The 25,634-nt window shown below is 42.1% G+C and overlaps 1 long non-coding RNA gene across 2 annotated transcripts; it reads right to left on the bottom strand.

Moving 5' to 3' along the window:
• Positions 1 to 7,606: 7,606 nt before the first annotated feature.
• Positions 7,607 to 24,996, bottom strand: LOC133384425 (uncharacterized). Of its 2 annotated transcripts, XR_009762555.1 has the most exons (5): positions 24,900 to 24,996; positions 18,558 to 18,617; positions 15,881 to 15,978; positions 15,348 to 15,456; positions 7,607 to 7,911 (listed from the first exon to the last, which is right to left on the bottom strand). It is a non-coding gene; the product is annotated as an uncharacterized LOC133384425 (long non-coding RNA). The 2 variants fall into 2 exon arrangements; XR_009762556.1 differs by lacking the exon at positions 15,881 to 15,978.
• Between the last annotated feature and the right edge of the window lie 638 nt (positions 24,997 to 25,634).

The raw sequence follows: 25,634 nt of genomic DNA, 5'->3' as shown, positions 1-25,634 counted from the left end.
GAGGGGAGAGGATGAAGGAGAGGGGAGAAGGAAGGGAGAAGAAGAGGGTGGGGATAGGAGGAGGAGGGGAGGGCAGGTTTGATCATTTGCATGCTTATTGAGTTCAGTGGAATTTACTCCTGTGTAATCATGCTTAGGATAGATGAAACTAACCTGGGGGAGGAGGGGGAAAGGTGGAGGGGATGAGGGGAGGGGAGGAGATTGGGTGAGTGGGCACTGGGCAGAGAGAAAGTCCCTTTCCTTTCCCAAAGGAAAACATTGTTAACAGTATAATTATTTTTCAGGGTTTCCCCCACCTTCAGCAGACATCTGTAGTATCCCACCCAAATTTAAACCAAAACCATCCCTGGCCACACCAGACATTTATTCCACTTTAAACAGTCATGGCTTCCCCCAAAGAATCATGGGAAGTGTAATTGTTGAAGGGTGCTGAGAGTTGCTAGGAGATGCCCCATTCCCCTCACAGAGCTACAATCCCCAGAAGAGGCGCTGACTGTTAAACCACTCTAGCCACTGGAGCTTTGTCAGGGGAACAGGAGTCTCCTAACTCTCAGCACCCTTCACAGGCTACACTTCCCAGGATTCTTTGGGGGAAGCCATGGCTGTTTAAAGTGGAATAAATGTCTTGTATGGGTGTGGCCCCCTGATTAGCCAAGGCAAACAGCTGTTAATCTGGCTTTTAGAACACTGATAGTTGGTTCTCACTGAGCATGCCTGCGCTATTATAGACTCCAATGTGAATTTTCTTAAATTAATTAAAAATCAGCCATGCATTTTTTTTAACTTTTAAACTGAAGATGAACGTCAGAGTATGGGGCAAGGTCAGTAATAGGATTACACGTACTCTGTGAACATGACTGATTTTTAATTAATTTCAACAAATTATGACACCATTGGCAGAAAAAAGTCCAACAGGAGTCTGGATTATTTATTCTTGTTTTAGACTTTAAACTCTGGATTCCTTCTGAGTGTTTTGTGTATCACCATGTAAACTTAGAAGGTTGTTAAACAAGTGTTTCGGAGTTCAGGACTATATATATTGTAAGAATTTGATTTGAAATGAGCTTATGGGAAGCAGAAGAATGGCTTGGGGGTGTTTTCCATTTAACATGGTGAAATGTGAAAAATCCATGCTGGCTATAGGATACAGCTACTCTTGTGGCTGTATAATATAAAAATAACAACAACAATTATCATCATCTATTTCCTGCCCATCCCCCACAGGTCCCAGGATGGGTTACAATAATTTTAAAATGTGACATTAAAAACAATTTAAAAACAACCTATCACTATCTCTTAGTCTAACCTACCTCACAGGCTTATAGTGAGGATAAAATGGAAATGGGGAGAACCATGTATACCACCTTGGTCTTTTTAAGAACAGAAGAAGAGCCATGCTGGATCAGGCCAACTGCCCATCTAGTCCAGCATCCTGTTCTCAGAATGGCCAACCAGAAGCCCGTGGGAAGCCTGCAAGAGAAACCTGAGCACAAGAGCACTCTCTCCTCCTGCAGTTTATAGCAATTGGTATCAGAAGCATACCACCTCCAACCATGGAGGCAGAGCATAGCCTTCATGGTAAGCAGCCGTTGGTAGCCTTATTCCCCATGAATGTGTCTAATCCTCTTTTAAAGCTATCTAAATTGTTGGCCATCACTGCCTCCCGTGGAAGCAAATTCCCTCGTTGAACTATGCGCTGCATGAAGAAGTACTTTCTTTTGTCCTGAATCTTCCAGCATTCAGCTTCACAAGTTCTATTGTTATGAGAAAGGGAGAAAAACTTTTCTCGGTCCACTTTCTCCATGCCATGCATAATTGTATACTCTTACATCATATTGCCGCTCACCTTTCCTCTAACCTAAAAAGCCCTAAATGCTGCAATCATTGTGGTTGCCCTTTTCTGAACCTCTTTGAAAAACAGCAACAAACATTTAAGTGTTTATATCAGCAGTACTCAACTTGAAATATGGTGCTGGTGGAGAGCTTTGTGCATACCATGGACTGTGAAAAAGATCAATAATTGGGTGTTAGAACAAATTAAACCAGAACTATCATTAGAAGCTAAAATGATGATACTGAGGTTATCATACTTTGGACACATCATGAGAAGACATGATTCACTAGAAAAGACAATAATGCTGGGAAAAACAGAAGGGAGTAGAAAAAGAAGAAGGCCAAACAAGAGAGGGATTGATTCCATAAAGGAAGCCACAGACCTGAACTTACAAGATCTGAACAGGGTGGTTCATGACAGATGCTCTTGGAGGTCGCTGATTCATAGGGTTGCCATAAGTCGTAGTCGGCTTGAAGGCACATAACAACAACAACCAGCAGTATGAACCCACACCCAAGAATCCCCGTATCCCCACATATCTTCACTCCACCATCCCACTGTTCCATGCTGTAAAAACAACAGCAATAAAACATTTGGACATACTTGATCTATATTAAAAATTAGCATCTGTAACTGCATAATTTGCAATGTAGCATAGGCAAAAACAAAGGCATTGAGACACTAAAAATAAGCGCGCACACACACAAACAAAGCCAGGAAAGCAGGCAACCCCCCTCCATGCTTTGACTGTTATATTATACTCCTGATTTTTTTTACAACAATCAAATGCCAGTTTGCCAGTCTTGAGAAAAGTACTCTGAATATGTCCAATTTCACGTTTTAAACAAGCTTAACTCATTGTTTTGCTTACTTCCTGCCTTGGGCCAGTCATCAACTCTCAGCGAAAACTACCCCACATGGCTATTGCGAAGATATAGAAGCAAGTATAACATAGGTGCAAAAGGGGACAATGCTTGTATTACAGGCATCAAATTTTGCTTCCTTTAAACATCCTCATAAAAGAACATGTTTTGTTCTCCACCTTCTTCCCCACCCATTAGTAGACTTCCAGGCTTCAACCCATCTGGCATAATTATTGTGTGTTTAGATGCTCCCAGTTGTATTCAAGTGAGCTTACCTCCATGTTGCTGTACAAGGGGCCCTCTCCCCATGAACCCTTCTGTGCCCCTTCCTCACAAGAAAACCTGGGTTGCCATCTTATACCCACTTACCTGGGAATAAGCCCCATTAAACACAAAGAGACTTACTTCTGGGTAGACATATATACCATTGTACTGTTTGTTAATTATACAGTGAATTCTTAAAAAGTGCCTGGAATTTAGGTTCTAAGTGTCTTTGCAAAATGTTCACTTTTGCATTTGTCATTTGGGGAGGGGGGGAGGGGAATTCTTGAACACACACCCGCATTTACTGTGTGGTAGAATTTGCAGAAAATAACTCATAAGGAGTGCCTGATCTCAAATGGAGAGTGCAATGAGACAGAAAGAAGAAAACAGCACCAGCTTTTAATTGCTGGTTGATTCAGTCACGGCTTTGACTTCACTCATAGGCTAACAATCGGAAGGGGTGTGGATATGGAGCAGCAGGCAGGCTCATTTTACAGAAACTGTGGAGGAGTGGCTCACCTTTTGGTGTCTAAGTTTTGTTCTAGGCTACTTAGAAACTTATTTTTTTAAAAAAATGAAGCTACGAATGTAAGTTACTTACTAGCTTTGGTCCTCCCAAAATGGATCCTTTTCACCTCTCCGGCAGCAGCTCTGTCTGGAGGGAGGATCACATTAAGAGACATGCAGGCGACTTTGGGGGAGCACGAGAAAGATGGACACATTAGGACAGAAGAAAGACTCCACCCAAAATGCACCCCTGAAACACTTGGGAAGTCTCACAGCTCATGCGCCCATTCCTCACAAGTTAAGGGAACCTACAGATGGCCTTTTGTCTTTGGCCAGCCTGCAATAATATAGTACAGCCCATTAGAGACTGTACAAATGAATACCAAAATACAAACAAAAATGTAGCAAATTGCAATAATTTTTTTCAGTTCACAACTCAGCCAGGTATACTATAAACATGATAATTTTGCTGTTTGATGTTCAAAAGGTGTAACTCATAAATTGTTTCAGGAAATAGTATGCCAGACCTTTAGTGCTATAAAACAATCCTGGTGCATGGAAGTTGGTGAGTTGACTAGAATGATCCACCAACTGATATGGCTACCTCTACTCTGAGCTCTTGTCTTATGCATATTCTTGTATACGTGAATATTCTTTCAAGGCATAAGCTTTAAATTGAGCAACACTTTCTTTTGAAATTGTATATGCTCTAGCTTAATGTTTAATAGCACTAATGTAATATGTTTGAAGGATGGCAGGATTTTGTTTGTTTTGCATTAGAAAAAAAAGAAAAGAAAATCCCACCCTTCCTGATGCGGTTCATTAACACATTTCATGAAGAAGTCAGCTCCTGAAGAGGTCACAAGCTAAGACTGCAACTTTCTGGCTTAGCATGTATGGTAAAGAGAAACGGGGCGGGGGCAGAGCAAGAGAGACTACTGCCAGCTTGTAAAATACTCCTTGATGGTAACAATATTACATTTTAAAATGTTAACCCATCATGTAGGGACAACACAACTACAGCTGAGCTGCTGAAAGTACAGTAGTCTTTGTTATGTGAAAGGATAAGAAGAAAGGAGAAAAAAGCGCTTGTTTACGAAGGCAGCAGAGTAAAATATGACTTTTTTTTTTTTAAAGGCAAACAATCTCTTTGGAAGAGTCTGGCACTGTACCTTCTTTCCTGCCTGCATCATTTGTAAATTGAATAGCTACATTTTCATGGACGGTTCGGAGTGATGCCTAGGGAAATTGAACACCAATGAAATCAGCCTGGGTGTAAAGAAATGTGTGTGCTTTTTCTGGCTGATGGATTAGTAAACCACAAAGTACCAAGATCTCATTAATGCAGAATTCTCAGACTGTGGCTTGTGGGGATGGGGAAGTGCTCCGGAGAGACAGAAAGATGTGCACTATTGTCAGTGTGGCCTCCTAAAGCAATGGATCATGGGAAAAGAACAGCCCTCTAACTGTTCAGATTACCTTTCCCTGGAGAGTACTGGTGTTTCAACTAGCATATGAATCAGGAATGGGGAGTTGTGAAGAATAGCAGTTTAGCCCAACTTTTGACTTCAACTCCTCTGACCTGGCTGACTAGATATCGAAATAACACAATTTCCTTTTCTCCACATTCTTATGCTGCAAAACATGGACATTTCAGAGGCGCAGTGTCTGATCAGGCACTATCTGGATTAGGATCTATTTTGCGAGCTAGCATGTTAATTGTGATTCACAGCATCAAATGTTACTGTATTCTGTATTAGTACTAAAATAAGTCACTTTTTGATCTTGTATTATCTGACAAGACAACTTTGTCTTGAAGTGTCTAGGGCCCAGTTCAAAGGAGCCCTATGGGTATGGTTGTCTTGGGGAAAATGGGGTCTCCAAATCAGTTACACAAGCCCATCAATAAGAGGGAAGTGGCTTTACCAATATTCACCATTTGCACAATGAAAATTGATAAATGGAGCTGAGCCACCATTCCCATCACCAGATGTCCATAAAAACTCATAGCAGGCCATTAAATTTAGCAGATCCCATCTTAATTAAATTAGCTTCTGCACAGCATGACAGACGAATATTTCACTGATGGAGAATTTATAAACATTTCTGGTGGGAATTCTTTATGGAAGATGTAGTCTCTTTTCTCCAGTGAGGGAAAACAATAATGACACACCAACACTGGCATGTTAGAACATAAGCAACATCTTTTTTTAAAAAAAGCAAATTGATGTTCCCCTTTTATTTCTCTCAAGAACATACAAGCTTTGTGCATACTTTTGTGTGTTTGCATATAAAGCCCAGTTAACCTAACAGCATACACAATAGTGAGAAGCTATAATTCTTATTGTCAAATCCCATTATCAGGCTATCACCGTACAAAGAATTCATTTGCTGCCTTGACAGTTCAAGAGTTATTATTTTTACCTACATAATGGAAACAGAATTCTACATGTTGAATTGAGTGGATTTTGTATGCTGTAATCTAGCATCTTTCCACTCTGTGTGCGTGCATGCGCATGCGCACACACACACAATCCAGCATTGTGCCAACAATTCCACAGGAAAATACAAAAGATATAGACCTTGAATGGTAAGCTTCCAATTCTGTTTGATGGGGTGTATATTTGTGACACAATATGCTCACTCCTTGCAACTGGTTCATTCTTTCCAACCTCACAATACCATCTCACCCTGCTTGGATTCTCATACCTGTACAAATCACAGATATGGAAAACTAGAGGCTGTGAATAAGAATGAGCTTGGTGATGATGGGAAGGAGTGAATTCGGTGGACAAAATTGCTCCCTACAAATCTGATTGCACTGTAAACTGCTGCAGTTTAAAGACTGGTTACTTCAACATAAGTTCCATCAAAATCAGTGGCATGTGTTTTCAGGGTAAACATTTTGAAGACAGGCCTATCTGAAACACAAACTGGGAGCACAGGATGCTCCAGCATAGGTTTTAATTAAGGATACTTTCAGGATCCAACAAGCAGCCATCAGAGCTAGTCCAGGACATTTGCTGCATGAGGCAAGAGACTAAATAGCACCCTCTCTGTTTTCCTATACAGAAGCCAGCTGGACTGGCAGTTGAATCTTATTTCAACACTGCTGATGGGACAGCATCCTCCACTGCATCTGAAGGCATCAGGCTAGGTGCGGGAGTGCAGAGCATGCCAGCAGTGGTTGGTGGGGCAACGAAGACAGGGAGGCATTGTGCAGCTGGCTTACCGATGCTGAGCATCACTGCTGCTTACAGAGAGAGGGAAGGGCAAGGTATGGGGAGCTCTGTGCAGTGTGGGTGTGGCAACAAGAGCATGGGATTAGTTCCACTGCCCACCTGCACTAAGCTCCCCATGCCTTGACCCTCCCTGTTCAGGTAAGTGATAGCGATGTTTGGCTTCAGGAAGCCAGGTGCAGAATGCTGCCGATGTGTAGCACGCCTAACTGTCCTCCACACTTCACTGCCACCGCTATCCCCACCAGCTGCTGCCTGACACAGCTGCCTCCATCTGCCTAATGGCAGGGATTGTCCTAGCAGCCATACTTGTATGCACTATAGTTGTAAAGACTGATGCATGTCTGCATGTGTACATTATCACAAGATACCCATTGGTCTAGATTGCTTTAGTAAGGATGAACAAATTCATGGATAGGTCTATCAGTAACTATTATCCAGGATGGTTAAGTGAACATTACACCTTCAAAGGCAGCATATATCTCATGATTAGATGCTGGGAATCAACAATAGGAGGTGGGTGTCATCATCATTCCCTTCTGTTGAGCCCGATCTCATGTTCATATCTCATCAACATCTCTTTTATTAGGTCACTGTTTACTAGGGATACTTGAGGAATTTGATATTTGCAAATGCCATTTCAAATGGACCTGATCCACACCTCCTGGACTAATGTGTGGATCAGAACTTAGTTATTCACCAGCTTTTGTGTTTGCCAAGTGTTCCATCACAGCTTTTGATTCAAAAGTGTATTTTGAGAGGAAATACTTTTGGAAATGTGAATTTGGAGAGAAATATGCTTAGAAATGTACATTTTGAGAGATATTTGAAATATAATTTAAATGCAAATTTTCATGCAGATTTTTAAAAAGGAAACCACAGATGTGGAAATGGGATGGAATAAACTTAGGCATGTGAAAGTGATATGGACCAAAAAGACTGATTCACCCACCCTACTTCATACAGGAATTTGCCTCTGAAATGTGTGACGAGTCTTACTGTGGATTAGATGTATAGGTGTTTTCACAAATCCAAATCATCACTTGATGCTGTCATCATTATGTGATGAATGGACATGTGTGAATTCACCTTAAATTACTCAAAATAAGAGTTACAAGTAATTTTTCTAGTCCCAATCCCCATTTGAAAGTCCATTTCCATGTGAGCAGAGGCCATCTTCTTTCTGAAAAATCTTTTGGGGATGCTAGCGAAGGGAGGCAAAGAAAGAGCAAAAATGTCAGGCAGTACTCCCACTCAAATCACAATTTTCATATAATAGCAAAGGAGCCCTTCAGAACACAAGGATGCATAAACGCAGAGCACGCATGCTGACGGCTGATAAAAAAGAAAAGACCAGCATTTGCTCACACTGCAGGCTGATAGCATTCACATCATACACCATTTGTTACTAGGCAACTGATTAAATATATGTGCTGGTCCTTCAAGCAGTGCTTGCAATTAATTAACCAACCCATTTTCATTCTGACTTCCTTCCTTCATTCCTTCCCCCACTCCCTTTCAAATGCTGACATCTGAGAAGTGCTAGTTATCCTCCTAAATTGAGGCTAGCAGTGAGCTGGGGTCAGGAACACAGGTAACAGTCACCTGTGAATAAACTTGGAGAGTTTAAAGGGCACATAGACAGCACAAAATACTCCCCCTTCCCATGTTATGCAAGTGCAGGAGATAACTGAGCTGCAAAAACTGTAGGGTATATGTTTGTGGAATGGCTACTTAGCAACATTAAATGAATATATTTTATTTGGAGGGACACTGAAACTCATTCCTGCCAACTATTGCTTTCCCATGGATTCTGCAGGACTTGCCTACAGGAAGTGGAAGATTCATTCAGAAAATGAGAGTGGTCCAAAACTGGATCAAGGTCAAATCAGCATCAGAAAATGGTAGATGGCAATTATGGGTGGACCAAGGAGCGTGGGGGTGCAAAAGCCCAATAAGTAAGAACAAAAACACAGCAGTGAAATGGGCAGACTGACTGGGTACTTGAAGACCAGAGTCACAGCAGTGCATCATTTCCTGAATGACAGAAGTTCCAAATATGGGGGTGGAGTTCTTTGTTTATCTCACACATTTTGAACCCTTAGGTGGCTATTTTTATTTTTAATTAGGAGAATTCTTAAACAACTTAATAAAAAAATCCCTAAGGGGTCTACATAAAACAGTGTAGAACAACTATCATTATACAAATAAAATCTGCACAATTTTAAAAACAGATATATATAATATGTTTACATGTCTGGGTAGGCTTGCTGAAACAGAAATGTTTTTGCAGGGATCTTGTTAGGTCCCAGCCTTCCTTCATCAGAGGAAGACCATGAAGCTCCGGTCTTGGACCCAGCCCTGGCTCAGGCTCCATCTGAGGGTGAGCTGCCAAGGTCCTATGATGAGGCCCAGAACAGGCTATCAGTACCTGAGGCAAGTGGGGCCTCTGACATTGAGGCTGAACAGCACCCCAAGCCCTAGGGAGAGGCATAGCCTCAAATGCCAGATGGAGACCCAGTCAATCTGCAGGAGTACCTGACTACAGGCCTGGACTCCTCAGGAGTTGAAGTCTCCTTGGGAGTAAAGGTCTCCTTGGAAGTAAAAGTCTGGCTGCAGGGAATTAATGGGAGTCAGCTAAGTTTTGGTGTGTTGTTCAGCAGCTCTAGCATAAAAACATCAGTGCTATGCTGGAAGAGCTGCTGGAACAACATCTGTACACGAGTTCTGTGCCTGACTTTTCTGTGGCTTGACTGTTGATACCTGAACTGACCTTGGACTGCTTTGGACCTGCCTCTCACCCTGCATCTGACTTGTGTTGCTTATCAACTATTTGGCTCTTGACCAAGGGTATAGCCATCTGGGGTTGTGGGGGGTTGTAGAGCCATTACTTTTTTAGGAGCATGGTCCCAGTCAGGTCTCTCTATATAAGCCAATCAGCATGTAAAGGGACTGTGTTAGCCACTGAGAAGAGCCCTTGTCCTTTTGTGCTGATAGGAGCTAATCAGAGTGAAAGGAGGTAAATCAGCCATCTGAGAAGACAACAGGGAGAGCAAGGGAGATAAGAGATGGGGGAAAGGGGGTGTGGCTGTGAGGGAGTGTGGTGTGACTATCGTGAAGGAACCCTGCACTTCTGAATTTGCCACTACTCTACTGCTCCTGACCCTGGACTTTTCTTTATACCTGACCCCTTTGTTATTGTGGTAGAATCTGGGCTCTGACTGTGGACTGACCCTGGATACTGTCTCTGTGCTGCTCTCACTTGTGTTTCTGCTGGGCATCTCTTGAATCTTTAGGACCCTGATGAGAACAAGATAGGTCTGAAATAGTACAAGGAGGGTGCCTACTGAATGTCAGGAATTCCAGAGCACAGCTGCTGCCATTAATCTTGGGGGTGGACCATCCAAATGGGCTCAGCCCCCTGGACCTGTTAAAATGGGATCAGACAGAATTATGGACAGTAAAACTGTGAATGGCTATCAGTCATATTTCAATGGAAAGAGCATTCCAGATTTGGGGTGCTACCACAGAAAATGCTCTCCCATTTGTAGCTACATAACATATCTCTTCTAGGGAAGGCACTTAGAGAAGGACCTCTAGTGAAGATCTTAAGTAGCAGTAGGCTGGTCAATATATAATATATATTATGTGTTTTAATACCCTGAATGCTAATTATTGTTTGGAGGGGAATCCAAATAGCATGATTCTGCTTCCCCCATGTCCTTTATATCCACTTGTAATGATGATCTGGATCTATTCTTATTATATCAAGTATAAGTAGGTGTTACTATCACATGTGAACAATCTAGGTTGTGTTATACTATTCAGGCACATCTTCAGCCCTTAACCAAATCAAATACAGATACGTTGAAATGGAGTGCCAAAAGTGGTCCTGCAAACAGATTCCATTCAGAATGGCCAAACAACAAAAATGTAGGAAGAGAAATAGAAGTGGGAAAGGGAAAGACTGTGCAATGGCTGTTCAGAGGGGCAGTTCAATGCCTGGGATAGTGTACCTGAGACTCAGATTTAATGATAGTGAAATCGACCAACCTTGCTTTTTTTAACCTGCTAGTTCTGTAATATACTTGTCCTATTCAAGGTCTATGAAAGAGACTGGAATTACACATGGAGAATAGCTAGCTGCAAGGATCTGGGAAGAGCTGACTGTTCCTATTACACTTGATCAAATGCAACTGTCAGCAGCTTTGGCAGAGATCACCTCTGATGAGGAAAAGGAAAGAACTACATTACAGAAGGATTCAAAGGCAAAAATGTTCACTGCAATCTGCAATTAAATGGGAACAGCTATTGTTCCACTTTCTGACTGGGAATAGAGCTATACTCTTGCTGCTCGGCTTGCCTTTAATGAGGACTCCCTAAACTGAAGCAAGTTCCCTTTTCCCTTTCAAAATCTAACTGCATTCAACATCATTTAGGTAAGGAATAGATATATATGCAATTTTATTTCCAGTTGTGTTCCTTTCTTCCCCCCCCCACTGATTTCCTGGATTTTTCTTTCACCCCCTCTTCCCTTCTTTTTTTGAATCAGTGGATTCTCAGAAGTACTCTAGTAATAGAGTTGAGCGAGTGACTGATGGAGATGAATTCTAAAAGTACAAAACTGCAGAAAAGTGAAAAGTGTGGGCAGATTGAGTCAAATTCTCAGCTGGTTTAAACTGGAGTAGCTCTTCAGCATTGTCAAGAGAATCCTGCTAGGTATGAAACTGTGCAGGGTTTTGAGAGGTGATGATCTGGCCTGCTGTATTTAATGGGTAATGGAACCACTTCCTAGTGCAAATGGACTCAATTTCTTAATGTATTTAATTACAGAAAGTCCTTAAGCTTACAGAGTAGCTCCAAGTAGCTTAGACATTCTCCCATAAGAACAGCACTGCTGGATCAGGCCAAAGGCATATTGTTGTCAAAGTAGCCAGCCAGATGACTACAGGAAGCCTGCAATCAGTTCATGAGCACAATGGTACTCTCCTCACTTGTGATTCCCAGCAGCTAGTATTCAGACCAGCATAGTCCCTCAAGCTGACACTATTGCAGCCAACAAGTGCATCGCTTTACATTATATGAATATTTACATCCAGTTTCAAAGCATTGCTATTCTCTAATGTAGCTTAAGGAGATTCTGTATATTATTCCATAATGGCAAGTTAGTGTGAAGCAAAGGCCTTACCTTATTACTTTTCAATTTACAACAATTAGTATAGGGTCAATTCAGTTTTCTGTTGACATTGCTGGCATTTGTAGAATGTTTATGGTAGATTATCACATAGTGATGTTTTGGAGACAGTTCATTCATGCACTGTCCATTTCAATCAGTAATTTGTATAATGAAATTATGTACATGTTTAAAACTGTTTTGAAATTGTGTTCAGGTAAGAAAGTGTTCATAGAATGTTAGTAGGTGCAGATAAGGTATGACTGACAGATGGGAGGGGGTGTGTGAGTAAAATTCCCCTCAGAATTCTCAAAGAGAAAAACCATTGAGATTTGACAGAGTTAGATAGGATTAGGAATCAAAATGAGAACATTGAGTTAGAAGGGCTGGGGTTTTGGGGGTGGATTTCATTTGGATTAGTGGGGTAGGATAGGGACAATAACATTAACATATCACATTTAATATTTTGTATATAATATAGTTTGTTTGATTCAAAATCCCATGTGTCAGCTTGGTCAAGTGTGCTACCATACTAATGGATCAATTCAAGTGCCGGGGAGCCGGCAGAAGAGAGCTGGTGGAAAACTCCACAGGATCCTCCTCCCCCCTTGGGAGCTGCTGGCCTGGCTGAATGCTGGCTCTGTTGGAAGCCATGCAAATGGGCTGGCTAGGAAGCACCAGCTCTCACAGAGAGGTGCTCCCTTTAGGCCACAATTTATTTATTTATTTATTTATTTCAAAAATTTATATACCGCTCTAGTTCCAAAACTCAGGATTCAGAGCGGTGAAGATTAAAAAACACAGATAATACAAAAACAGCATAATAGAATACCTAAAAACAAATAAGTAAATTAATACTAAAAAGTTCGACAACAATCTCACTTCAAACATTAAAAGCTAGTTGAAACAGGTATGTTTTAATCCGCCGACGGAATTCAATGAGAGACGAGGAACGTCGTATCTCAGATGGTAAATTATTCCAAAGAGTAGGGGCTATGACTGAGAAGGCCTTCCGCCTGGTGTTCATTTGGCGGATCATGAAAGTTGAGGGAATAATAAGAGTACTTTCAGAAATCGATGTCATAGGGCGATAGGTTTTGAATTCAACGAGACGGTTTGTCAAATATACCGGCGCCAGTCCGTGAAGAGCCTTAAACGTTAGAACCAGAATCTTAAACTGATGTCTGGAGCTAATAGGGAGCCAGTGAAGATGGTAAAGAAGAGGTGAAGTATGAACCCGAGGACCAGTTTTAGTGATCATCCTCGCGGCCGCTCTTTGTACCTGCTTGAGCGGTCGAAGTGCTCTAGCAGAAAGGCCAACATATAAAGAATTACAATAGTCCAGTCGAGAGGTTACTAAGACCTGAGTTATTTTCATTAATTCTGATGTTCCTAAAAATGGGCGGAGTTGACGGACCAGTTTTAGTTTTGCAAATGTGGCTCTAGACACGGCTGCAACCTGGGGTTCAAAGGTTAGGGCTGAGTCCAAGATTATACCTAAACTACGGACTTGAGATTTTAAAGGGAGAAAAACTCCGTCAAGTGAAGGCAGATGTCCAGTTCCTTGGGGGAGATTTTTGCCAATGAGAATGACCTCTGTTTTTTCTGGGTTTAGTTTCAGTTTGTTTTTATTCATCCAACTTTGCACTGCTAGGAGACATTGATTAAGGCAGTTGACAGTCTCTACAGTGTTCGGTGGAAAGGAACAATACAGTTGTGTATCATCGGCATATTGGTGATAATGAATCCCAAATTTTTGAATGATTTTTCCTAAAGGGCTTACATAAATATTAAATAATATCGGGGATAAAACAGAGCCCTGTGGAACGCCATATTTTAATGGCCAGGGTTTAGAGCAATGATCCCCGAGGGCAACTCTCTGAAGCCTTTTTTCCAAAAAGGAGTGAAGCCATTTTAGTACTGTACCTCTGAGACCCATTTTAAAGAGACGGTCTAACAGAATGCTGTGATCAATTGTGTCGAATGCGGCAGATAAATCCAATAAAACTAGAAGGGACAGATTGCCTTTGTCATGTTCTAGTCGAAGATCATCGACTAATGCGACTAGAGCCGTTTCAGTCCCATGATTCGGTCTGAAACCAGATTGGAAGAGGTCATAACAGTCGGAGGTGTCTATAAACTTTTGAAGCTGTGAGGCTACCACTCTCTCAATGATTTTACTCAGAAAAGGTAGATTAGATACCGGTCGATAATTATTTAATATTTTAGGGTCGAGAGAGTGTTTTTTTAATAAAGGTGTAACCATTGCTTCTTTTAGGCATTCCGGTAAGTGGCCTTGTTGAAGAGAAGAATTTACGATTGTACTGATCCAGCTTGCTAATTTCAAATTTGATGTTTTTATCAACCAGGAAGGACATGGATCAAGTAAACAGGTTGTTGGATTCATTCCATTTAGAAGTCGAGGAATGTCATCTGGAAAGATTAATTGAAAGGTGGCAAAAAGCGCAGGGTAGTCATTTTCTGATCTGATGTTCTTTTCCTCTGCCATTTCAGTATGATCTATATTAAAACGAATCTGATCCACCTTAGCTTCAAAAAATGAGGCAAATTCTTGGCAGCAGGCTTGAGAACAGATTAAATGAGAGTTTGGGGAATAAATAAAATTACAGCACCGGCCTTTGAGCTGGTGGAGTTTGCGGGGGACCCAGGGGAGGAGTCAATGTGAGGAGGATCTTGCGTAAGTCCACCTGTGACTCCTCCTCACCATGCCCCCAGAATGTCCCATTTTCAGGGCTTCCACCAGCTTCCACCAGCTCTCCATCCACCAGGCTGACCATCCCTGGCAGACCCCCCTAGCGGCTCTGGCAGGCTCCTGGTGGTGCCATGGCTCAGCCACTGCAGAGGGCTGCTGCAGACAGAGCCTGGTGCAGCCAGGAGCTTGCCGGCACAGCCCGGGCTCCGTAGCATCCAACTCACCCCCAGCGAGGGGGTCAGCCCCACCACCTTTTCCCCCCAAAATACTCTGTCCGTTAAATTGGTATAGATATAGGTACAGAAGAGAACCTTAGGGCACAATCCAACTCACTTTTCTGCAAGGCTGGGGTGAGTTGGATGCCACGGAGCCCAGGTAAAATCCTTGCAAGGATCCTCGCAAATCTCCTCCTACCAATCTCAGAGAATGTCCTCCCCAAATCTCAAAATGGTTTTCGCCCTTCCAGGGGGACAGTGGACATTATTTTTACTGCATGACAGCTTCAAGAAAAAAGCCAGGAGCAGAATCGACCTTTATATATGGCTTTTATTGATCTGACTAAGGCCTTTGATACTGTGAATCGAACCGCTCTCTGGACCATCCTTCTGAAAACTGGATGCCCTGATAAATTTGTGAATATTTTGCGACTCCTTCATGACAACATGACAGTGACAATTTTGGATAACAATGGCTTTCAGAGCGATCCATTCAGAGTCGGATCAGGCGTAAAACAGGGGTGCGTCATTGTTCTTACCTTATTTGCTATCTTCATTGCTATGATGCTACACCTTATTGAGGGGAAACTTCCCCCTGACGTGGAAATCACATATTGAACAGATGGAAAGCTTTTTAATCTCAGTAGGCTGAAAGCAAAAAGTAAGGTACAGTAATTACAACTTCTGTCATAGAACTTCAATATGCAGATGATAATGTAGTCTCCGCACATTCAGAGAAAGATCTTCAAACTATCCTAAATGTCTTTGCAGAAGCATATGGAAAGCTTGGGCTCTCACTTAATATTAAAAAAACCAAAGTGCTTCATCAACAGGTGCGAACTAGTCCCTCTGTAGCACCATCAATCCAACTTAATGGTGTGATGCTGGAGAATGTTGATCACTTCCCCTGTCTTGGCAGCCATCTCTCTGTAAAAGCTGACATCGATGCTGAAATTCAACATCTGAGCTCTGTGAGTGCCACATTCTCCCAAATAAATCATAGAGTGTTTGAGGATTGGGATATTTTCAGGGAGACCAAAATGCTTGTTTACAAATCCATTGTACTACCGACCTTACTGTACGCCTGTAAAATATGGACCATTTATAAATGCCATTCCCAACTTCTTGAAAGATTCCACCAACGCTGCCTCCGGAAAATTCTGCAAATTACTTGGGAAGACAGACGGACTAATGTTAGCATTTTGGAAGAAGCAAAGACACTACCAGTGTTGAAACAATGATCCTTCAACATCAACTTCGCTGGACTGGCCATGTTGTTCAAATGCCTGATCACCGTCTTCCAAAGCAGCTACTTTACTCCCAACTTAAAGATGGAAAATGGAATATCAGTGGACAGCAAAAGAGGTTTAAAGATGTTCTCAAAGCGAATCTAAAAAAATGTAACATGAACATCGACAACTGGGAAGTCTTGGCCCATGAACATCCCAAATGGAGGTCGGCTATATTCAAAGGTGTTATAGACTTCGAAGAAGCACGAATACAGGGCAAACGGAACACACGAGCTAAGCGGAAGGCATGTCAAACAAATCCTCATAGCGACCATCTTCCATCTGGAAACCTATGTCCTCACTGTGGGAGGCTGTGTGGATCCAGAATCACTTACGGACCCACCGTTAAAGACCTCATCTTGGAAGACAATCTTACTGGGCCACGAGTGATTGCCAATGGTAAAAAATGGTGGGGCTGAAGCTTGTGGTTCAGAGGGCATATCTGACTCAAGCTGAAGCAGACTGCCTTCTGAAAATCTCCAAAACATAGTTTTGGTTAGTTTGTCTTGACCTCAACGATCTTTAAGCTGGAAGTAATATAAATATGGCTACAAATGCCAATAGTGTGATGGACACGGTCTCTGCTGTTTTGGATTCAAGTATCTGATCAGCCACAGATTCTCTTCCTGGCAGCCTGCCAGGCTTGACATCAGCATCCAGCATTCTTAGGCAGCTGCTGAGGCCCCAAGAGTGCTGATGCCTTCCCTAGACTGGGTCCACGCCATCTCTCCATTCCCTTTGTTCACCTTTTGAATAGAGGTTTGCAGTAGAGGTCATTGCTCATTGAGCAGGGGGTGGGGGTGGGACAGGGTGTTAACAAGGTTAATGGTGCACTAGTAAAGCTAATCCACTGTTCCCACCAGTGCGCAGGTGGAGCCATGACCTTTGTCCTGCCCTGCCCCACCCACCTGGAAAGTGGCTGTGATGCCACTGTTGGGAGGGCAGTGCTGGCTGTTCCTGGAGGCAAGCGGCTGCCAATCATCCATTATTTTAATGACCCAGACTGATGCTATATTGGGGCATTCTGAGAAATCTGAACAGTGGGTGGTTTTTAGCTGATATTGCAGATCATGGTGATGCTGCCACCACTGATATACCTTTTGGGCATAGGCATCGGGAGGGGGGGGAGCAAACAGCACTTTGCCAGGACATAAAACTGGAACCATTCCTGCAGCTGGTTATCTTGTAAAGGATGTCTTCCCCCCCCCCCAGGCTTTAAATTAGTAATTTAAAACACAGGAAAGACATTATTAGGCTTGTTAAAGAAGTTTGTAAACAAGAAATATCATAGAAGTAAAATCAGTTTAATAACTGATCTAATCCAAATCATACTCTTAAATGGAAAGTAAAAGTGTTAAGAAAGATCATATTACCATGTTTTGAAAGAACAATAAATCTCAGCCTGTTTGTACATCGTGATTTACTTTCAGACAGGCTCTGTAAAAGGTTATCTTTATGTAGAAGAACAGAAGTATTTCATGAAACTCTGCTTTGATCTATCTGCTCAAGTTTAGAAAGCCAATTATTATCTCTTCTCTTGGAGCAGAGGTCTTGCAACAAGCTCTTCTTTGATCCAGAAAGCTGCTCTCTTGCAAAGCTTATCTTAACTGGCAAGAGCCTCACTTAAGAAATCTCTGTGAACTGAAACCGAATGGATTGGGACACTTAATGAAACCAGTATCAAAACAAGCTTGGTGTTCTTCCAGTACTTCCCCCCAGGAACAATGCATTTAGACAGAGTGTGTTTGTTTATTATTAAATTTCTATCCTGGCCTTCCTCCCAAAGGGAGGCCAGGGTGTGTTGGGGAAGAGAGTACATAAGGGATGAAGTAGTGGGTTCTGTTGGGTGCTGCTACTCCTGTTTTTCATCATCTCTCTTGTAACTCTCACACTGATCCTGCCAGCCTGTTTCAACTAGCAGTAATCACCATGGGATTTGGCAAAGTCCGTTTAGATTGTGAGTGTTGGAGTATGCTGATTTAATGCACACCCAACGCTCACAACAACCCCCTTTGAACAGAAACAACAATAGAGGTAGTAGGTCAGCATCAAAAGTGTCAGGGAAATAAGCCTTAAGCGACATCGTCTATCATGCAAAGTGCTGGAGCCAGCCCATCTGTAATCCTGCATGCATGCTTATATCAATGAGCAATGAGAAGCTCATCTCAAAGATACAAAGATTGTGATTTCTGCCTGTTCAGTCACTCCTTCCCAAATTTATTAATCCAGGAGTGTGGGGTGGGAGAGTCAGAGAATACCTGTATTCCTTTTTACAGGCCCTTGCATGCTCTTCTTTTCATTGTGCATTCACAATGTTTTATCTTTAATTTGCTTTTAATTATGCCTTCACTCCTTTTCATCTTGTGAGTGAGTCCTATGCCAAAGCTTCTTGCCAGCCTCAATTTCCCATATTGCTTATGAAAGTAAATGTGGTAAAGCTGAGAGAGAAAATTGGCTTACCAGGTTCAGGCACGAAGTGTTTCTGTTGGAGTAGACAAAAGTCTTCATCCCTCCATATATCTATAGGGTTTTTAAGAGGTCTGCATTTACTAATTATCCATTGCTGTTAAACAAATAGATTCACCTTCAAGTCTTTAAATTTCATTTTAGAAAATGCAAAGCAACCCAAGCAAACCTTGTAAACAACATCAAGATATATCTTTGTGCTATCGGCAAATAACTTGGAGTGCCTCTAAACTGTCACTTTTTGCAAGAAGGATTCAAGTGCCTTCTGGGCAATGTAGTGTTTGTGCAGTTAAAGTGGATTAAAGTGCTCTGTTGCCCTAATGCAACAAATTCACTTTTAAAAAGAAATGAACTTCTTGCGGTTAGGAAAGTGATGGGGAAGTGCATTGAAAAGTGTGGAATGGAAGAATGATATATAAACACCCCACAAACAAATAACGATGAATGCTCAATGAAGACCAGATATAGTTAAACCTTCATGTAAACTTTTGTGAAGTAAATCGGGTTAAATGCTAGATAAATAGGTCATTTGGATGAGCCCTTGGTTTAGCACTGTGCTACGTGAAAAGACATGGGAGAGATCACCTCAAATAGAATTAATTATGAAACAGACTGGAGCTGTACTCTGCTCTATTCTAATCTAGTCTAGATTAGGAGTTGAATATTTTTCTGTCTGCATGGATGACCAAAGTTTAGAATTGAGCTTGAGTTAGGGTGCTCAATTATGGATTGCCAAAACAGCCATGTCACACCACCCTGCTCTGCTAGCCACTGTTGGTGTATACCTTGTGTTTTGGGGCTTGTGGTCTCATCTGGAACCTTGAGAGAGTGCCATGGGCATCATGCTATCTGGTTGGTTCTTTCCCATCCCCAGAAAGTGAGAAAGCACATGAAAACATGCTTTGTTTTTCAATGGGGCCAGGTAAAAGTCATATCTGGGTAAGTAATACGGATCTTCTTGAATTTGCATGATTTTACATGGCACCCTCTCAACACAACAATAAAATTAAGCATACATTGGTAGACTGCACTGTAAAAATCAGATGTGGTGCTTCCCAGAATCATAAAAATATTGATCCAAAGCACGGTTTCTCATGGAGTTTCATGACTTATATATAAAATGACAACAAAACCTGCAACAAATCACAGAGAACACATTTGTTGGCACAGAGGTAACCTATGATTTGAAGGTGATTTTGAGAGATCTGTTAAAATATTTAGATCTGTAAGGTTCAATGTTTTGGATCACATTTTTGTACCATGTTACACTGGAAATCACTGGATCCATTATTTTTATGGTCCAATCAATGGAGACAAATGTGATTTGTGATAATGGTGGTTCCCAGGTAATAGCTAACATACAGTTTCAAGGGGATCTGTTTTATTGGATTTTATGTGTGTGCATATATGTCTTCTCTCTTTCTCTCTGGCACTTCATTCTCTCTCTCCTGGCCACTTTGTGCCCACTGCCTCCCTCCAAGTCGCTCCATTTTCTCCTCCTAGTCTCTGAGATCACTTCTGTTTCCCTCTTACCATCTCAGTCAATCCACTTTTTGTACGGTTGCTCAGGTGCCAATCTGAGTTTTTAAAAAGCACATAGAGCTGAAACAGGAAGGGGAAAAGAGCATACTTTTTAAATTTCCTTCAGTTTTATGTACTTCCAAGTATACCACCTAATGATGAAGGGGGCTTCATGCAGGGGGGGGGGAATAAGGAGGACGAGGTTTTGCATGTGCCAAGGCAAATCCTCATGGATGACATTGCACCCACAGGCATTTCATTAGTACCCCCAGCTCTGTTACAACTTCCAGAGCAGTAGCTATGTTAGGTTATTAAAACCAGCAAGAATCCTAGAAGCAATTTAAAGACTTACAAATTACTTACATTGGTATTAAACAGTCACAAGAGTGGCTGTATACTATAGCCAGCATCGATTTTTCACATTATGCAATGTTAAATTGAAAATACCCCATGCCATTCTGATGCTTTCCATAAGCTCATTTCAAAACATAACCTTACAAAACTTACAGTCCTGAACTCAGAAACGCCTGCTTAACAACCCTTTCAATTTTCATAGTGATACACAAAACAGTCAGAGAGAATAGAAAGTTCAAAGTGTAAAAAGAGAAAAAAACTCAGAGCCCTTTTGGACTTTTTTCTGTCAGAGTACTCCTAATCTGTTGAAATTCATTAAAAGTCACCCATGTTCACAGAGTACTTGTAATCCTATTACTGACCTTGCAACATACTCTGACCTTCATCTTCTGCAGTTTAAAAGTTAAAAAAAATACCTGGCTGATTTTTAATTAATTTAATAAATTTTGCATTGAACTGAATGATAGTGTTGGGCATGCTCAGTAAGAACCAACTGTCAGTGTTCTAAAAGCCAGACTCACAGCTGCTGGGCTTGGCTAATCAGGGGGCCACACCCACACCAGACTTTATTTCAGATGAGACAGTATAGCTTGTGAAGTGTGCTGAGAGGAGACCCCTATTCCACTGACAGAGCTCCAGTGGCCAGAAGGGTTTAACAGTCAGCCACTCTGATTGAAGGTCTGTGAGGGGAACCAATTACCTAGAGACGTAGTGGGGTCTCCGACACTGGAGGCATTCAAGAGGCAGCTGGACAGCCACTGGTCAAGTATGTTTTAATTTGGATTCCTGCATTGAGCAGGAGGTTGGACTTGATGGCCTTATAGGCCCCTTCCAACTCTACTATTCTATGAGGGCAACTCTCAGCACCCTTCACTAACTACACTTCCAAGGATTCTTTGTGAGAAGCCATGACTGTCCAAAGTGAAATAAAGGTCTGGTGTGGATGTGGCCAGGGACAGCTTTGGTTTAAATTTGGGTGGGAGTCTACATGTGCCTGCTGTGGAATAAAAAGGTGGGGGAAACCCTGAAAAAGAATGATACTGTTCACAATGTTTTCCTTTTGGAAAGGAAAGGCGCTACCCTTCTGCCCAGTGCCCACCCACCCAATCTCCTCCACTCCCCCTTCTTCTACCCTCTCTGCCCCTCCCCTGGGTCAGTGTTGGACTATGATCTGGTAGACCAGGGTTTGAGTCCCCACACAGCCATGAAGCTCACTGGATGACCTTGGGTCAGTCACTGCCTCTCAGCCTCAGAGGAAGGCAATGGTGGCACCACTTATGAATATCGTTTACCATGAAAACCCTCTTCATAGGGTCGCCATAAGTCAGGATCGACTTGAAGGCAGTCCATTTCCATTTTCAAACATTTGCACAGAAATAAATCCCATTGAACTCAAAAAGTATGCAAATGATCAAACCCTCCCTCCCTTCTCCTTCCTTCTATACCCTCCCTCTTGCCTCTTCTCTTCTCTTTCCTTTGCCCCTCCATTGCCATCCCCAACCCCTTCCAATCCCATCCTTCCCCTTCCCTTCCTCCTCCGAATGGTCACTTTAACCTATCTTAAGCATGATTGCATGGGAGTAAATAGCACTGAACTCAATAAACATGCAAACGATCAAACCTGTCCTCCCCTCCCCCTTCCTTTGTCCCCTCCATCCCACTCCTTCCCCCTCCTCCCCATGGTCAGTTTTACCTATCCTAACCATGATTGCATAGGAGTAAATCCCATTGAACTCAATAAGCATGCAAATGATCAGACCTGCCTTTCCCCTCCTTCCCCTCTCCTCTCTCTTCCTCCTCCTCCTCTCCCCTCTTCCTTCTTCCTCCTCCCCTGCCCACTGCAGCCCTCCTTCACTCCCCCCTGGTCAGTTTTACCTATCCTAAGCATGATTCCATGGCAGTAAATCTCACTGAACTCAATAAACATGCAAATGATCAAACCTGTCCTTCTCCTCCCCTCCCCCTCCTGCCTGCTCCCATCTCCCTCCTGCCCTCTGCCCTTCATCCCCTACCTCCTCCTCATCCCGTCCCCATTCCTCGTGGTCAGTTTCACCTATCCTAAGCATGATTGCAGGGGAGTAAATCCCACTGAACTCAATAAGTATGCAAATGATCAATCCATTCTTAGCAAACTTGCACAGGATCCCATTTCTTACCTCCCAGATTAAAAAGAGAAATTCACTAACAGGAAAAAAAAAACCTTGTGGTGTAAGAACGTACCTATAGCCAACAGATATTTCTATCAAACTTTGAAAAGCAGGGGAATTGGGTAGCTATAGTGAATGCACCAGGGGAGCAGGAGACCTGACCTGTTCTCTGAGATATTGTACTGCCCTACAAATTGGTCAAAATGCAAACACAATTTGGATTGATCTTTCACAGTCCAATCCACTTGCTATGTAGCTTGGAAGAATTTGGTAACATGTGCCTCTGAGCATTTGGTGAGTGGTGGCAACACCTGCAATCAGCCCAAATAATAGAATGAAGACATGTGCTGTGCTGATCTTGTTTTAGCAGGGAGGAAGCAACATTATTAAGACAGTTGATATAGTTCAGATGGTCACTTTAAATATGTCTGATTTACTTCACAATTTTAGTGAAGTTTCCTATAGGAAATCATTTTCTTTTGTTTCTATTTCTGTGAATATGTGAAGTACAGCAACACTTTGCAAAATTTACACTAAACAAACTCCAAAAATAATTGTGGAATAATGGCACTGACTATTCTGCAGAATAGTCTCCAGTGGACACCAGTTTGCACAATATAAAACAGTGGGAGGTGAAATATATTCTAGCAAAATTCTAGGTGTGCTCTATGTTTTTAATTGACCAGGCCCACCTTGCCTTAAATGAAGTGGTTTAAACATAGCAGGCTCAAAACATGCATCTTGGGGAGGCTAAGTTTGTTTTTTCCAACAGCTAGAGTCATTGCTTAAGTAGCAACATATTGTAATCAGTCTGATTTGACATCAAACTGCAGTTTCAGATTCAACTCTTAATGCACTCAAAATAGAAATAGAATATAACCTCCAATTTGAAACACAAAAGGCTGTCTTTACCATCATATGACACTGACCAATAAAAAGGCTTTGAAGTTAATAAAAATAAATTTGACACAGATTTATAGGATGAATAACGAGGAAAATAAAATTTTGTAGATTTGATTCTCTGTAGAAACATTAGTAACACAGGAAAGAAGGAAAGTAAGATGAACACCAACAAACATACAAAAATATAATTCTCCATCTTTGGAGATGGCAGGTGTTGCCCCCACTCACCATAATAATAATAATAATAATAATTTAATTTGTGGGTCGCCTATCTGGCCAATGGCCACTCTAGGCGACGTACAATTTAACAACAATACATTACATCATAATAAAATACATCATAAAATACAATATAACAATAAAACAATAAAACAGTTCCAGTACAGAGTAGTAGGCTATTCGTCGTAAAAATTTAACTCTCCCCGTAAGTCCCAAAGGCCTGTCTGAAGAGCCAGGTCTTCAAAGCTTGGCGGAATACATGTTACCAAATTCTTCCAAGCTACACAGGAAGTGGATGGGACTGTGAAAGACCAACCCAAATTGTGTTTGCATTTTGACCAATTTGTAGGGCAGTACAATACCTCAGGGAGAGCCAGTGTGGTGTAGTGGTTAAGGTGTTGGACTACAACCTGGGAGACCAGGGTTTGAATCTCCACATAGCCAGGAAGCTCACTGGGGGACCTTGGGCCAGTCACTGCCTCTCAGTCTCATGAAAACCCTATTCATAGGGTTGCCATAAGTCGGAATTGACTTGAAGGCAGTACATTTACATTTTTTACAATATCTCAGAGAGGAGTTCAGGTCTCCTGCTCCCCTGGTGCATTCGCTATAGCTGCCCAATTTCCCTGCTTTTTAAAGTTTGATAGAAATATCTGTAGGCTATAGGTACGTTCTTAAAGTGCAAGGTTTTTTGCCTATTAGTGAATATAGAATCATAGAATAGTAGAGTTGGAAGATGCCTATAAGGCCATCAAGTCCAACCTCCTGCTCATTAAATTAAAACATACTTGACCAGTGGCTGTCCAGCTGCCTCTTGAATGCCTCCAGTGTTGGACAGCCCACCACCTCCCTAAGCTGTCTGCTTTTCAGTTTTGGCTTGAAAAATGTGCATTGGCTGACCAAGCTGTGACACTTCACATTGGGGTGGTTCCTCCTCTAACCCACCCCCTTGAGGTTCTTCAAAATGCCAGGTCATTCTTGCTTCAGAGTAGGCTTAATTAGGCTTTGTTCTCAGAACTCAGGAACTCTGGTACAGGAGCCTCCTATTAACTTCTATCTTCTTGTGCTCAGGTCCCTCCCCTCCCCTTCTCCCATCTCATGTATACAATTAACACAGGCAGTACTACTGCTTCTTTCCTCCCCCCAGCTACTTTACCTTTGGCTCCCTAGGAATTGAGGTTGCCACACCTACTTAGCCTGTCAGCATTTGGGTCATCTGCTGTATTGAGGCAAAAGGAGCCATCCTCTCCCTTGTCTCTCTGTATCAGACTGTGGTCCTGTTGCAAGCAGGCTCTTCTCTGCTGCACTGGCTTTTTCCCTCTTAGCATTTCTGTTTTATCTCTGTACACTGAGGGTGGAAGCATACCCTCCAGCCTGACCTTGGTTGCTGGGGAAGTTTCCTGTAAATACTTACGGAGGCATGAGGCAATTACAGGTGCTTCCTCACACAGTCCTTCCTTCAGTACTTAGTAGCAATGTCTCCTGCACCAGGGACACAGTATAAGTATATACTTTGTTAATTTAGTTTTAGTTTAATTTGCTATTGATATCCTGCTTCTGCTCTTAAGATTTATTTGGTACTATTTATTTATCAAATTTGTTAGTCACTTCAATTTACAAGGTAATAACCAAAGCTCCTTATAGTAAAAAGAAAAGACAGTATCACTGTGCAAAGAAAAGGGGGTGGAGATTCTGGTAGCCATGAATCCCAAGATGCAGGTAAGTTCTCTGTGGGTGAATACCAGGACCCCCTTTCCAACTACTGCTACCACTCTCTGAACATTTTGATTATTTTTGCCTTACAGGATTACATCCTTGCCACATATAGCAGAACAGACATTACACACAGAATATTTCGTATCAGAGGGGTAGCTATCATGGTGCCTTCCAGATGCTCTTAGACTACAACTCCCATAATCCCTGTAAT

The sequence above is a fragment of the Rhineura floridana genome, chromosome 4 (assembly GCF_030035675.1).
Source record: "Rhineura floridana isolate rRhiFlo1 chromosome 4, rRhiFlo1.hap2, whole genome shotgun sequence".
Lineage (NCBI taxonomy): Eukaryota > Metazoa > Chordata > Lepidosauria > Squamata > Rhineuridae > Rhineura > Rhineura floridana.
Note: the sequence above shows the minus strand (reverse complement) of the source record. Positions and strands in the feature narration are given on the sequence as shown.